The following is a 16,823-nucleotide window of genomic DNA, read 5'->3' as shown; positions in this document are numbered from 1 at the left end:
CAATTAGACACATACTGTATATAATGTCCCTGACACTCTTTATTGTGCTCTGTAAATGTATAAGTTTATTTCTCCTGTGAGATTTCTTTGCTGCCACACCTGAACTCTTTTCAGTTGTTGCTGTTGTAGGGAAGACTTTCAACAATTTTTCTTTCCTTCCTTCCTTCCTTCCTTCCTTCCTTCCTTCCTTCCTTCCTTCCTTCCTTCCTTCCTTCCTTCCTTCCTCTTTCTTGCCTAACTCCTCCTTCCCTTTCTCACTCCCTCACTCTCTTCCAGCCATCCTTCCTCCCTTCCCTTCCCCTCTCCCTCCTCTTTCCTCCCTTCCTCTTTCCTTTTCCCTTCCCTTCCCTTCTCTTTTCCTTCTTTCCTTCCTTCCTTCCTCCTTCCATTCCTCCCTTCCTTCCATCCTTTCTCCCCTTCCTTCCTCTCTCTTCCTCTCTCCCTTTCCCTTCCCTTCCCTTCCCTTCCCTACCCTACCCTACCCTACCCTACCCTTCCCTTTTCTTCCAAAGCTGGTATCTTCCCAAATACTAGTCCTTCACCCCACTCATTCTTCTTTGAGCTTACTTGGAGTACCATTATCCAAACTTTTCCTTAAAAGGTCGACAACAAAGTTAAATTTATTTTTATGATTTATCTCATAAAATGTATAGGCTGTCCATTCAAACAGCACCAGACAACTTACCTATTTTTTTTTTAAGTAAAGCAAAACATTACACTAGTGCTTCAAAACATTACACTACAGCTTAACCATCTGGTCATGAAATCCTTGTAGATTTACAGGGAAAGAGGGGCCATATGTCAGTTTTCTTTGCTTTTTTTCCCAGGACTCAAATTTCTAGTCAGGTGGACACTAAAATCCAATCAATTCTCCTCACAACTGTCTTAAGCGTCTTGGCTTCGAAGCCAAGAATGCTTTTCTCTGGGTCTGCAAAACAAACCAAAAAAATAAATAAATAAAAAAAATAAATAAAAATGACCATGCAATCCTCAACTTGTAAGGTTAAGCTGCTCGATATTTTTGAAGGTCTATGTCGCGCTGAATGAGATAATCCACTAACTTGATCATGTGAAATACATTTTTCAAATTAAGCAAACAGTTGAATTGCTCCATGATATTTTCATTATGTTCCATTATGTTTCCTTGACCAAGGGTTATATTATATTGTATTCCAAAGTACCAGAAGGCAGGATAGTGAGAACAATTAATCAGTGGAACAACTTGCCTCCAGAAGTTGTGAATGCTCCAACACTGGGAGTTTTTAAGAAGATATTGGATAATTATTTGTCTGAAGTGGTGTAGGGTTTCCTGCCTGGGCAGGAGGTTGGACTAGAAGACCTCCAAGGTCCCTTCCAACTCTGTTATTCTATTCTATTCAATTCTATTCTATTCTATTCTATTCTATTCTATTCTATTCTATTCTATTCTATTCTATTCTATTCTATTCTATTCTATTCTATCCTATCCTATCCTATCCTATCCTATCCTATCCTATCCTATCCTATCCTAGGCTAGGCTAGGCTAGGCTAGGCTAGGCTAGGCTAGGCTATTCTTCTATTCTCTACATTTTTCAAATTAAGCAAACAGTTGAATTGCTCCATCATATTTTCAATATGTTCCATTATGTTTCCTTGACCAAGGGTTATATTATATTGTATTCCAAAGTACTTATCCAAAGGCAGGATAAGAAGCAACGGATGGAAACTAATTAAGGAGAGAAGCAACCTAGAACTAAGGAGAAATTTCCTGAGAGTGAGAACAATTGACCGATAAAATGGCTTGCCTTGAGAAGTTGTGGGTGCTCCATCAGTTATTTGAGGCTATATATGTTGAGGTCAGCAAAATTATAGGATACTTTGATTCCCATAAGGGATGCAAAAGTTGATGGAATTAGCAGAGATGGCTAACTTACTGCTTTGATTAAAGGGGGAAAAAAAACCCAATTACTTTTGTTTCTACTTGGAAACGGCTTCTGGACTTTGTGCTTAAGGTGGAACAAAAATGAAACTTTGATTTTGGGTTTTACCGATTAGATAGGTTTGTTCATATAGAAATGGCTAGTTTATACTACTATGTAAAAGTAAAAAGTTGAGGTTGGATAAAGGTAAAGGTTCCCCCTTGCACATATGTGCTAGTCGTTCCCGACTCTAGGGGGCGGTGCTCATCTCCGTTTCAAAGCCGAAGAGCCAGCACTGTCCGAAGATGTCTCCATGGTCATGTGGCCGGCATGACTCAACGCCAAAGGCTCACAGAACGCTGTTACCTTCCCACCAAAGGTGGTCCCTATTTTTCTACTTGCATTTTTTAATGTGCTTTCGAACTGCTAGGTTGGCAGAAGCTGGGACAAGGAACGGGAGCTCACCCCCTTACACAGCACTAGGGATTCAAACCACTGAACTGCTGACCTTTCAATCAACAAGCTCAGTGTCTTAGCCACTGAGTCACCATTGGATGCTATTATGTTATTCTACTGCACCCAAGGGAGTCAGAAGTCAACAGCTTTTCTTTCTTATTTCCCCTTTTTCCTACACTTTACCCTTCCCCGTCTTCCCTACTATTTTCTTTTGTATGTTTGTATTTTATATTAGAAATAAAATTTTTCAAAGGAGATGCTGCAAGGGTTTTAAAGACAAGTAGTGGCCAGACATCTCCTTTTTTCAATGTTGTTGTAAGTTCGAACAGTTGCTAAATGTATTATTGTAAATCAAGGGCTATCTGCATCTTTTTTGTTTTTAATCACAACAGAAAGGACTCCGGAATATGCATCATTTTCTCAAGATAGAGAAAGAAAAACTCTATAGGAAGGATTTGGGGATATCAACATGAACAGAAATCAATAAGCACCTTCATTCCCCAAGGCAGCTGATCAAAATTTCAGCTCCTGATTGGTAATTAAGAAGAAGTTACCCTACACTCAGCCTTAAAGTTTTATTGTACTCTGTAAATGTATAAGTGTATTTCAACTGTGAGATTTGTTTGCTGCCACACCTCAATATGGCTCAGAGTCTCAACTTAGTACTATGTCAAGGCTTCTTAAATTTGGAATCAGAAACTGTTCGTTTAATTCTTCATCGATTCTACTACACCAGGTGTCAGCAACCCACAGCTCCGGAGCTACATATGGCTCTTTGGGTCCTCTGCTGTGGCTCCCTGTACCATCAATGGCTGGCCCCACCTCTCTCCCTCTCCTCCCAGTCACTCCTCGCCTGGCCTTGGAAATCCGAGAGATACAGAGAGAGGGGGGAGAGGGGGAGAGGGGGAAGAGAGAGACATAGATACAGAGAGAGGGGGGGGAGAGACAGAGGGGGGAGATAGAGAGGAAGAGGGGGAGAGAGAGATACAGAGAGGGGGAGAGAGAGAGACATAGAAAGATCCAGAGAGAGGGGGGGAGAGAGGGGGGAGAGAGAGGAAGGAGAAAGAGAGAAAAGGATTTTGTGGTTCCTGATGTTTTTTAACAACTGGTTCTCTGCCCTAATGACTGGCTGGGTAGGCATGACTGGGTGGGAGTGAGTGACATGAAGTTGACCATGCCCAGCCAGGTTTTGTGGCTCCCGGAGGTTTTTTTTTTCCTGTGGGAAACGGGTCCAAACAGCTCTTTGTTGTGTTTAAGGTTGCAGACCCCTATACTATATCCATTCAGGTTCTGTAGAAATCCTCTGCACAAGTATTAGAATGAGAAAGATTCGATTACTTTACTTTTAAATTCAGGGTTTTTTTTTCAGCTTCCAGTCCCTGAATTATATATCCCCAGGGTTTTACTTGACATGGTTGGAAGAAGAAGGAATGCTTTAATAATTTGGGTGGAGAAAAAGGTTTAATGAAATCAAATGTTTCAATCTTTTAATTTCCAATTTAGCCAAATTTAGGATGACCATACTCTATAGTCTTGGAAAAGCAGCAAGACAGGCAGCTAAGAGGCGGTGCAGTGGTTAGAGTGCAGTACTGCAGGCTACTTCTGCTGACTGCCAGCTGCCTGCAATTTGGCAGATCAAATCTCACCAGGCTCGAGGTTGACTCAGCCTTCCGTTCTTCCGAGGTGGGTAAAATGAGGACCCAGATGGTTGGGGGCAAGAGGCTGACTCTGTAAACTGCTTAGAGAGGGCTGTAAAAGCACTGTGAAGCAGTATATAAGTGCTATTGTCCTTCCTTCCTTCCTTCCTTCCTTCCTTCCTTCCTTCCTTCCATCCATCCATCCATCCATCCATCCATAGTGCACAATGGTTAGAATGCAGCATTGCAAACTAATTCTGCCCACAGCCAGGAGTTCGATCCTGACTGGCTCAAGGTTGACTCAGCTTTCCATCCTTCCGAGGTGGGTAAAATGAGGACCCAGATGGTTGGGGGCAAGAGGCTGATTCTGTAAACTGCTTAGAGAGGGCTGTAAAAGCACTGTGAAGTGGTATATAAATCTAAGTGCTATTGCTAAGAGAGATAGATGGCACATCTAACTAGTTGGTTTAACGCATTACCTGTGTTTGCATAATATCCCTTTGAGCTTCTGGGTGATAATAATAATGCGAGAATGGAAGGTTAGGCTAAATTGAGTCAAAGTTTATGGAATTTGTACTCTGTGTCTGAACCTAGACAACGTACTGACCGTTCATATTCCAAACACAGTACAGTTAGTCCTCGACTTAGGATCACAATTGAGCCCCACATTTTTGTTGCTAAGCAAAGTTTTGCCTCATTTTACAACCTTTCTTTCCACAATTGTTAAGCGATTCACTTAAGTTAGTAAGTGTTGTGACTCCGACCCCCGAGGCCGACTTATCGGAGGGAGAAGGGTCCGAACATGAAGGAGAGGAGTTGGCCAGGCCTCCCTCTCCAGGACCCTCCTCTCTGGCAATGCCTCAGGTGTCTCCCGAAGGAGAAAAGATTGGCCAGGAGCCAGGTATCTCCTCGCAGTCGGACAGTGACGGAGATAAGTCTTGGCTGGATCCACGCCAGCGTTGGAGAGACAAGTGCACACAGCAGAAAAGGAGGCATGCCAGAGATTAAGCTGAGTCACTGGACCACACCCCACAGGGGATAAAAGGGGGTGAGGTGGCCATTCAGACTCTGTGACGGACAAAACTAACTACTAGCGAGTCACATTGTATCTTTGAAACAACATTATCTGCCTTGGATTTAATATGGACTGTACTTGACAATTCTTGAACTGTGTGTATCTTGTTTGGGTTTATCTGTCGGAGGAACAACCCCTCCCTCTATGAGTAAAGTTCTTGGCAAGCAGCTACTGGGTTGCTGCCAATCCTCTTATCGAAAGAATTTGTTGTCTGCCAGTTTTATTTAACCCCTGGCTGTCTGTTTGTGTGCGTGTGTGAGACGGGGACAGAACAGTAACACAGTTGTTAAGTAAATCTGGCTTCCCCATTGACTTTGTTTGTTGGAAGATCACAAAAGGGGATCGTGTGACCCCAGGACTCTGCAATCGTCATAAATATGAGTCAGTTGCCAAGCATCTGAATTTTGATGATGTGACCATGGGGCTACTGCAATGGTCAAACGTATGAAAAACAGTCATAAGTCACTTTTTTTCAGAGCCCTTGTAACTTCAAACATCACCAAACGAATGGCTAAGTTGAGAGCTACTTGTAATTAATAGTGCCCAAAGGGTGTCTAGATGAAGATGCTTTAGAAACATGTCTTCTGAAGAGATGTTGAGAAGACAGCTCTGTTGTGGCCTGCCAGCTGCCAGCAGAGCTGGCGGCAGACTCGGATGATGATGAGGTTGGGGAGGAACTTGGGCCAGTTCTGGAGTCTGGGGAAGGTTCTGATGGATTCTCTGCATCGGATGCAGAGATAGAGCCAGGGCCGTCCAACATTTCCAAGCCACCGGAGAGGCAGCTGCCTTTGGAGGCTGAGATGAGTGAGGAGGAAGAACAGCTGGGGCCTGTTCCAGATGCACGTATGCACAGAGCAGTTAGGAGAGGAGAACAATGGAGGACAAGGAGTCGACTCGGGAAGCAAAGCACACGTGGCCCCTCCCTGGCTGGGGAATAAATAGAAGGAAAGGGGAGTGGTTGTCGTAGGAGACAACCATTCGTATTTCTGAAGAATTTGCTCATTGCTTTTTGTGCCACAAATACTGCTTGCCTGAATTTAATTGGCAGCCTTTGGGCTGGGAGCTCATGGCCTTGCAATTATCTCAAGGAACTGATAAGGTCTGTTACTGCCGTTAACTCCTTGAAGGACTCTTGCCTGGACTTTTCAGTGGGGGAATGCATTGAATTCAGAAGAGGTAAATAAAGAGAGGTTTTTCATGACAAGGAGTCCATTTCTCATTTCTGCTAAGACTGGGTCAGAACCAGTTCAGAAACATCTCAGTCCCATCAGTTATCAAATGAGACCTTGGTGAGAAGCTGCGATGCTGTGGTTCAACACATAAAGCATAAATAAGGCTGATCTGTTTGTTGTAGTCACTCACACATGGCAGTCTAAGAGAATCGGAGGTCCCAATTCCCCAAGATGTTCCTTTCACAGAGTGTGAGTGGGCATGTCACCTCCTCCATATAATGTATGGAGCTGGTATGGTACCCAGAAGTCATATTCTGGCAATTAATTCATTATTCTGTTCCTCAGACAAAATGTGAGAACGTGTAGGTATGGAGTCGTGCCTCCTAAGAGAAGGATTATCAAGCCAGATAAATCAGTGAGTCAGTCTATTTTGAAGCATGATTTTTATTCAGTCTCCATATGGCCATGATTATGAAAAGGAGGAGGAAAATAGAGCAAACAGGCTCAATTTTCCTCATAACTTGTAAATTCAAGTTTAAAAAAATTCAATCTCTACTTGACATGCAACATCCATGCTCTTCCCTGGCAATTTTGGAAGTTTCTTATAGAAATTCCAACTTGTCCTTCCTTTGTTCTCCTTCACGAGAGCTGATTAGAACATGGTTGGAGGCGGTGGGAGCTGCCGAAAATTGAGGGGAAAGGTCTTTTGTCCACAACGATACTCGTCAGTCGGATTGTACACTGGAGATTAGAATTCTTGGCCATTTCTGTCAAGAGTTCAGGTTTATCCTGAAGATATATTTATTACAGCTGGCGTACTGTAGCTCAATTTGTAAAATCATTTTGAGTTGACCAAGGTGAGAGCATTTGGATGTGACTGTAATTTATATGCGACACAGGAATGGGGTGGGCGTGTTTGTTTTAGAAGGAATTTTTATGGGAACGTGGCTCCTGGGGATTTAGGAATAATTTGAACGTCTATTATGGTCTTCTTCATCCTTCAGTGGCTGGCTCACACATTATGCTAAGTCACAGCTGCAGCAGCAAGGCCATAAGGAGTGTTGTGATCCGCCAGCAGCCTGCAGAGCTGGTAGCAGAGTTGGACAGTGAGGAGGCTGGGAAGGAACATGGGCCAGTCCTGGAGTCTGGGGAAGGCTCGGATGAGGGCTCTGCGTCAGAGGCAGAGATGAGGCCAGGGCCATCTGGGAGCGATGCACAGACTCCGGAGCCTCCAGAGTCGGCCAGCAGAGAGGCAGAAGAACAGGGGGAGCCTGTTCCCAGTGCGCGCATGCGCAGAGGTGCCAGAAGGCACGAACAGTTAAAACAAAAGGGACGACTCGGGAGTAAGGCCTGCAGATGATTATCCCCTCCCATAAGGCTTAAAAGAGGAGCAAAGGCACATGGGACCTTTGTAGGAAAGCAACATTGTTAATTCTGTTCCCAGTCAGCATCTCTGTTTGATTCTGGACTCTGTGTGGCTTTGCCAAGTAGGTCCTTGGCAGAGTGTCAAGAGAGATAAAGGTTGGTGACTTTCCTGAAGGACTTCTCCCGAAGGACTTTTTGTAACTAATTGGGACTCAGCTGTGAATGAACGCAATTCACAGCTGTTGCAATAAAAGAGGGTTTTGGGACTACTCGTGTGTTTTAATGACTCAGAAAGCCTAGGTCACAACAAGGAGGTATGATTCATCCTTTCCTAGTCTACATACCCTAACTCACCCCCTTGCCTTAAATGTTGAAGGAATTCTCTTCTATGGAATGTCTCTTCTAGTATCTTAGAACACAGAATAACAGAGTCTTCTAATCCAACCCCTAGCTCAAGCAGGAGACCCTATACCCATGATGGCGAACCTATGGCACGCGTGCCCAAAGTAAAGCCATATTGCCTGGCATGTGCGGCCTTGCCTGGTTTCTGGCGTGCATGTGTGTGTGACGATCATCTGTCCTTCACACATGCGGCAGTGCCTTCACATGTACGGTTTGTGCATGCGCTCCGGCCAGCTGATTGTCGGGTGTGCATGTGTGCCAGAACCCAGAAGTTCGGTTTTTCCAGAGCATGATCCCTTAGCACATGCAGCAATGCTGAAAAGTGGCTGGCACATGCACACCAGCCAGCTGATCAATGGGTGCACATGTGCGCTAGAACCCGGATCTTAGGGTTTTTTGGAGCGCAGCCCCAAGTTTCCACGCAACCTGTTCGGAAAAGGTTCGCCATCACTGCCCTATACCAATCAGACAGATTATTGTCCAATATCTTTTTGAAGACCTCCAGTGATGTAACACTCATAACTTCTGGAGGCAAGTTGTTCAACTAATTAATTGTTCTCATTGTCAGGAAATTTCTCCCTAGTTCTAGGTTGGATCATCTCTTCTTGATAACCTTCCATCCATTACTTTTTGTCCTGCCCTTAGGTGCTTTGGAGAATAGGTTGACCTCCACCCCTTTTCTGTGACAGCCCCTCAAACAATAGAAGACTGCTATCATAGCTTCTTTCCAACTTCACTGTGTGACAATGATGGAGCTCCATCCCCTCTATTCTTTCTGGGCAAATTAAAGGGAAAAACTGAAATAAATTCTACAGCCACTCTACAATCTCAAAAATACACTTTTCCCAAAAGGTTTCCACAATTTTGGCCACTACTATAGTAGTCTTTCCTGATTTAATGTTTTATCCTAGATTGACCAATATTTGAAACTTCAATCTTGGGGTTGTTGTTGTTGTTTTTGAGCCTCTTGTAGATGACGAACTTTTAGGAATGATCTAGCCATGAACACTTCTTCTGATTTGTTTCTGTTTCTTCCCAGAAAAATGTCCACAGTTTCTAAATGAACAAAAGCTCTTCCATTAATCAGGGAAGGAGTTTGGAAAGAAACTGCCCTATTGCTAAACCCAAAATCAACTCCTTTATTTTTGAAGATGTCTGCTGGGGAAGCCTGCTGTCTGCCGGACAAGATTGTTTTTGGGAATGCCCGTTTCAAGAAAACCCCATTCATAGCTTAGGGCGGGTGTCAGCAACCTGCAGCTCCAGAGCCGCATGTGGCTCTTTGGGCCCTCTGCTGTAGTTCCTTGTCGGGTGATCCCACCACTGTCTGGCCCCGCCCCTCACTCTCCCCTCCCAGTCACTCCTTGCCTGGCCTGAGAAGGTAAAGGTGACAGCGGGGATGGAGAAGCAGCCGGGGCAGAGACAGAGAGATACAGAGAGAGAGGGGGGGGAGAGAAACATAGAGAGCTACAGAGAGAGGGGGAGGGAGGGAGGGAGGGAGAAAGAGATGTCAAAAGGGTTTTGTGGTTCCCTGTGTTTTTTAACAACCGGTTCTCTGCCCTAATGACCGGCTGGGTAGGCATGACTAGAGAGTCATGTGACTGATGGAAGCGAGTGATGTCGAGTTGGCCATGCCCATCCAGGTTTTGTGGCTCCCGGTGTTTTCTTTTCTGTGGGAAACGGGTCCAAATGGGCTGGGCTGGTTTAAAATTTTAATGGGTTATTTTAAGGGTAATGGGTTTTAACTTTTGGGAAGCCAATTCGATTTAATTCTGTTTTTAAATTATTTTTAAATTTTATATTGTATGTATTTTAATTTTGGCTGTTCACCACCCTGAGTCCTTCGGGAGAAGGGCGGAATAAATGGCTCTTAGAGTGTTTAAGGTTGCAGACCCCTGGCTTAGAGAATTCAGTTTAATCAGTCGTGTGACTCAATGATTGTAATTTACAAATAATAGTCTATGACTCAGGATGTTTTCTGAACTGAGCTAACGGTGTTTAATTCAACAAATGACAAGCAATAATCCTTGACTGGCAGTAATAATTGAGCCTGGAATTACATTTGTAGGTTGTGCTGATCGTTAGGTGGGGTCATCTGGTGACTGACCTGATTTTATGATATTCTGATTATTAAGCAAATCTGTGATCGTTGTGCTTTTAATCAGGCTGTACACCGCCCTGAGTCCTTTGGGAGAAGGGCGGTATAGAAATAAAATTAATAAATAATAATAATAAATAAATAAATAAAATGCTGCAGTCCCTAAGCAAAATCATTGTCCTCAACGGGTGTTTGTTGTTGGAAACTGGAAAATAAATGCTGGTTTCCAGCAATAAAAAAAACCCTTGTAAATCATGATCATATGGCTGTGGGATGGTGGGAACAGGCATAAATGCAGTGGTAAAATCCTCCCTGGTTTGCCAACGGTTTGCTGCCCGCGCATGCATGATGTGCGCCAAATGCACACGTGCGCACATGTACATTACGGACCAAACGTGTGCTGCACGTGGAAAAAGGAGGCTTGGGAAGGTAAGTAGAACAGCAAGGAGGGAAACAGCTGTGTCACGCAATTTAGATTCACTAGAAAGCTAGAAATTTGCTGCTTTCTAGTGATTTTTAAATCGTGTGGCACAGCTGATCATTGGAAATACCGGTTCCAGCTTTTTTTTACTACCAGTTCTCCCAAACCGGTGCAAACCAGTAGGATTTCACCACTGCATAAATGCGGGCTGGATGTCAAGCAGCAAAAATGCAATCACATGAGCCAGAGGGCTGCCATCAGAACTTTGAATCGGTATTGTAAATACGTTTTTGGGGGTCTTTTGTAATTTCAAATGGTTGCTAAGTGAACCACTTGTAGGTTGAGGAGTACCTGTATGGGTAAATAAACTAGGAATCCGTATAGTGTGCCTGAATTAGAGCCAAGTATAATTCACCCAAGGCAATATTTTATAGAGGGGACTAGAGATTTACACCCTAATTGTGCAATTGTGTTAGCTACAACAGTTTCATTGAGGTTTACTTCCCAACTGAGACCAAATAAGACACTCAGTTCTTTCTTACATGCTTGGTCTTTGTTTATTGAATGACAAATGTTGAAAAGGGAAGGCTGAGCTGGATTGGGAGAAAAGGATGGGTAACAAGAAGAACTTGTCTTTATGACTAGTCATAACCTGACTAGTGGCTCAGTGGCTAAGACACTGAGCTTGTTGATCAGAAAGGTCGGCAGTTCGGCAGTTCGAATCCCTAGTACAGGTCTCCTGTGTGAACAAGGGGTTGGATTAGATGACCTCCAAGGTCCCATCCAACTCTGTTACTGTTACTTTACTTTAGTCCAGACTGATGCTCTTACTCTTATTTAATCAACTAAAAGGTACACACACTTAGACACAGCTACAAATTAAATGTTTCATAACTGTCTAGAGTGCATAAAAATACTATTGAAAGCAACTTCATAACTTATTTCAGGAAGCAGAAATATTTGAAATTCAATAGTTTCACTTAAGTCCTGTCAAATGTTGAAGAACTCTCACTAATCTTATTGAAACTGCTCCAACATTTCCAGTGACTTTTCTTTCCTGAAAAAAAGCTGCAAATATCTCAATTTGAATAGAATGGGAATGATCTGGGAATGATGGTTTGTGTGTGTACACCCAAAAACCCACACACAAAAGCTAGGAAAAAAATGACAGATTGTTTATGATTACTACAGATTTATTATGGAATCCTTAGAGCTCTCTGAGCCTAGTTGTTTACACACATCTTGTTACCCAGTTAGATAACGTCATCAGAATGAATGAATGAATGAATGAATGGGTGTGGGGTTTGCTTTCTGTTTATACGCAGTAGCTTGCCCTGCCAGTTTTGAATAGGTTGTTGTTAGTGTTCCTTGAGCCACAGTGGCGCAGTGGTTAGAATGCAGTACTGCAACTAATTCTGCTGACTACCAGCTGCCTGCAATTTGGCAGTTCAAATCTCACCGGCTCAAATTTGACTCAGCCTTCCATCCTTCCGAGGTGGGTAAAATGAGGACCCAGATTGTTGGGGGTGATAGGCTGACTCTGTAAACCGCTTAGAGGGGGCTGGAAAGCACTGTGAAGCGGTATATAAGTCTAAGTGCTATTGCTATTGATTGTTTTATTGTTTTATTATTATTTTAATATTATTATTTTATTATTTTTTTCTGCTTGATTGTTGGACTGATAATCCCTGCTTATTTGGATATTGGCTGCTGGAGAGGATGTGTTCTGGTCTTTTTGCTTCCTTCTTAGCTTTTTTTTATTGTCTCTTTTGCATGGTGTGTAAATGTGGTCTATCTCTATATCACTTTGCCTGAGTGCCAAGCTTCCAGAAATTCCCCAACATATCTGGATTTAGCCTGGTTAAGATCAGTGGCTAAGACGCTGAGCTTGTTGATCAAAAGGTCGGCAGTTCAGCAGTTCGAATCCCTAGTGCTGCGTAACGGGGTGAGCTCCCGTTACTTGTCCCAGCTTCTGCCAACCTAGTAGTTCGAAAGCATGTAAAAACTGCATGTAGAAAAATAGGGACTCCCTTTGGTGGGAAGGTAACAGCATTCCGTGCACCTTTGGCATTTAGTCATGCTGGCCACATGACCACGGAGACGTCTTCGGACAGCTCTGGCTCTTCGGCTTTGAAACGGAGATGAGCACTGCCCCCTAGATTCGGGAACGACTAGCACACATATGCAAGGGGAACCTTTACTTTTACCTTTAGGATGCTCACAGTTTTCCAGTTGAAACTATGATGTAGAGTGTCCATGTATTGTGGGATTAAGGAGTTTTTTTCATCTTGTCTTCTCCCAACTGAAGGGAGCAAACCCCACACTCACTCACACTGATAATATTCCCTAGTTAGTTATCTAAGTTATCTACCCCCACCCCCTCCCACACACCAAATTGCTTAGTTTAGTCACCAGCAAGGAAAGGTTACACATTAATGAGGATTAAATGTTTGGCAGGTATTGGGCACTGCTAAAACAAAAGAAGAAAAAGAAAGAATTAATTGGGGTTAGAGCAGGAAGTTTGTTATCTCACAACATGCTTCAAGGATGCCGGTAGCTACTTGTGCAGGATGAACTTAAGGAAGGAAGGGGGAAAAAAAAACTTTGAGTTTCTTCTGCATAATGTGTGAAAGCAACCTTTTGACACTTCCTTTCACCTGGATCATGCCCTTAATTGGGAGGAAGAAAGAATAGAGTTCAAAAGAGCACACAAATTATATATTTAAACTGTACTCCAGCCGCTGTGGAGTCTTTAAATTAACACTGCTGCTGCGGTTCAGACAACTTTTGTGATCAAGGGCAACAGGGAGAGAGAGACAGACAGACAGACACACACACACACACACACACACACACAGAGAGAGAGAGAGAGAGGGAGGGAGGGAGGGAGGGAGGGAGGGTAGAGAAAGAAGCTATTACTTGCAGAGTGAGGCAGGGCTGTCAGAATAAAGCCAAGGAAAAGCAAAATAATTGTTTCTGAAGAGAGATACTGTATGATATCTATTTCTGCAGCACAACTCATTTACACAAGGGCTTTTTTTTTTAAAAAAAAGAAAAGCTGTTTACCTTCAGTTACTTTATTGTCTTTTCTTTCTCTTTCTCCATTTCTTAGGACATAGTTTCAACATACTATGATTCCATCAATTTTTCTCTTTTAATGCAACGCTAATACTAGGTCTCAGGGTTGTTATTTGTAACCCAACATCTAGAATGGTTGAAAGAGATCTATTAGAGAAGCTTTTTTAACTGATTCCTGAAAGCCGAGGTATTTGGAGACAGGGGGTGTGGGTTTTTCTTGCACGCTTGTTGAGATCAAAGCTGACAAGCATTTGGTAGCAGAGAAGGAATAACACCGAAAAGGGTGGCTTAAGCATAAGAGCTTCAGTCACAATTGTCTTGGCAGCAGGGGTGAAATCCAGCAGGTTCTGACAAGTTCTGGAGAACCGGTAGTTGAAATTTTGAACAGTACAGAGAACCGGTAGCGGAAATTTTGAGTAGTTCGGAGAACCGGCAAATACAACTTCTGGCTGGCCCAAGAGTGGGGCTTGTATTTTGCAGTATCCTTCCCCCTGGAGTGGGGTGGAAATGGAGATTTTACAGTCTCATTCCCCTGGAGTGGGGTGGGAATGGAGATTTTACAGTCTCATTCCCCTGGAGTGCGGTGGGAATGGCGATTTTACAGTATCCTTCCCCCTGGAATGGAGTGGGAATGGGGATTTTGCAGTATCCTTCTCCTGGGGTGGGGTAGGAATGGAGATTTTGCAATATCCTTCCCCCAGGAGTGGGGAGGGAATGGGGATTTTCTAGTATCCTTCCCCTGGAGTGGGGATTTTGCAGTATCCCTCCCCTGCCACGCCCACCAAGACACACCCACCAAGCTATGCCATGCCCACCAAGCCCTGCCCACAGAACCAATAATAAAATTTTTGGAATCCCACCACTGAGTAAAAACTGGGAAACCTAGAACCAGAAAGCTGTAGAATTTGGGCTCAGCCATGGTGGTGCAGTGGTTAGAATGCAGTATTGCAGACAAACTCTGCCCACTGCCAGCAGTTTGATCCTGACCAGCACAAAGTTGACTCTAACCCTTCCATCCTTCCAAGGTTGGTAAAATGAGGAGCCAGACTGTTCGGGGTGGGGAGGTGGGGGCAATATGTTGACTTTATAAACTGCTTAGATAGTGCTATAAAGCAGTTTGAAGCGGTATATAAGTCTAAGATTGCTATATTTAAATCAAGGTCTGGATGGACTGGGAAAGGGACAGAACCTTTCTGTCTAACATGTTCACACTGATGCAATAGGACTCGGTATTTTGTTAATAGGATTTATTGGGTTAGGGATTTTCTGTCTTCACTGTGTATTGTATTGTGTTGGGGGGGGTGCACTGAGGGAGCTCAACCAATCTCATTGTACTTATGTTGTGCACTGACAATAAAGATGTTAGCTTTGGAAGCCATATTAGGCCGGAAGCTTCCATGCTGCCACCTTCTCCTGTGTGGGAAAGTAGGAGGGGGAATTTAGTAGAGGGGTTGTCTGTAGACAAAATAGCATTCTTCCTGTCAGTCAAGGTCAGGGTGATCCTGCATCTGGAGAAGGAGTGGTCGGAGTGCTGCCTCGAGATGGGACGGATGGCGGTTGATTGGAGCATGTGATCGACTGAGGACCGAGGGGATGGTTTTGGGGGTTTTGATTTATTGAGGGAAAACCTGGACCTCTCAGATTCGGTCTTTTCCCAGATGTGGCAGTTTACCTATTCTAGTAAATAGAACTTTGAAAAATGCTTGCTTCAGAGTTTTTACTTGGAGCTGGGGGGGTTTTCTGGAATGCTGACATGAGATTTGAAATTGAATTGAATTGAATTGAATTCACAGGAAGGTTGCCATGATAGATACGACCAGTTACAAAACTCTCATTTATCACACACACAAAAAAGTAGCTTCCCTACATCCTTCTGTTTCCAACATACCAATGTTTCCTCTTCCACCAGAGCTTAATGAAACATGTTTTTAAATGAAATAAAGTGAGGTGGAGTTTGGAGCTTTCTGGGTACCAAGGGCTGGTATATATTCACTCTATGGGGAAGCTGGGTGTTTCTAAGTATGATGTAGCAATAAATAAAATATTTTTTGTATCCATGCTCTTGGTTTGGTTAACCAAGCTATAATCTCAATTAAAAAAAATCTAGCCATCTTTCCTCCACATTTTTGGACAAGATGATTAGGAGACTGGATGGTAAACCATACAATGAACAGTTGCAGAAACGGGGATTGTCTAGTCTAGTTTAGTCAAGAGAAGGACTACAGGTGACATCATAGTTGTCTTTCAGTACTGGAGAGAAGAGGGAGTCAACCTATTCTCCAAAGCACCTAAGGACAGGATAAGAAGTAACAAGTGGAAGATCATAAAAGAGAGATTTAATCTAGAACTAAGGAGAAATTTTCTGTCAGTGAGAACAATTAATCAGCAGAACAGCTTGCTTCCAGAAATTGTGGTGCTCCATCATGGGAAGATTTTTAAGAAGAGATTGGACAACCATTTGACTGGAATGGCATAGGGTCTTCTGCCTGAGTAGAGGGTTGAAGAAATAGAAGAAGAAGCAGGGGAGTTGAAGAAGAAGTAGAAGACCTCCATGGTGTCAGGGTTCATAAATCACGTTCCCCAACGGAGCAATTTCATGGGTTGTAGAGATCACTCCCCTCCGGCCACTGTAGGTAACCTGGGAGACAGCCTTGAGAGAGATATGTCTGGAATGTACTTCTGTTTTTGGATGCTGTGCTGCTTCATCGGTTTCCCATCCCCCTTGCCTACGACAACTCGAGAGCAGGCCAGGGATGCTTTGCAAGTTGACATTTGAACATATTATTCTATGTTCTGTGTGCCTCCTCCAAGCTATAATCTGAATTAAAAAGCTAGCGTCTTTCTCCACATTTCTGAATGGGAGAGCTGCTCCAATGAGACTTCTAAATCAAGCCAAGGGCGATGAGGTGATAATGGTATGCTGGCTTGCTTAGCTTTCTTAAAACCTGGCTTGCATGGTGTTCCAGCCAGTGACCTTAGATGGCAAGCACTGTGACTTATTATTCAGTCCCTTGAGAAATCCCAATGAGGAGCATTCTAATTTTAGCCAACTCGGCTGACAAGCTCTAAATAATTACACAATGGTAGGAAAACAGGGCCTTTCAGAAACCCTTATTCTAACTGCTGGAAATCATGTCAGTCTGTTGCCAATGTTTCTAAACGTTCTCATTTGTCGGCATCACCAACTAGTCGGAGATGAAAGCTGCATTGTCATTCTCTCTTTC

At 43.5% G+C, this 16,823-nt stretch overlaps 1 protein-coding gene across 16 annotated transcripts in view; it reads left to right on the top strand.

Moving 5' to 3' along the window:
• The window catches only part of RBFOX1 (RNA binding fox-1 homolog 1), a 2,479,215-nt gene that overhangs the window by 495,032 nt on the left and 1,967,360 nt on the right, over nucleotides 1–16,823 (top strand). The gene's annotated exons all lie outside the window — the stretch shown is intronic.

This window comes from Pantherophis guttatus, chromosome 14 (assembly GCF_059756535.1).
Source record: "Pantherophis guttatus breed Tessera chromosome 14, ASM5975653v1, whole genome shotgun sequence".
NCBI classification, from domain to species: domain Eukaryota; kingdom Metazoa; phylum Chordata; class Lepidosauria; order Squamata; family Colubridae; genus Pantherophis; species Pantherophis guttatus.
The sequence above is the reverse complement of the archived record's forward strand: the minus strand, read 5'-3'. Positions and strand labels throughout refer to the sequence as shown.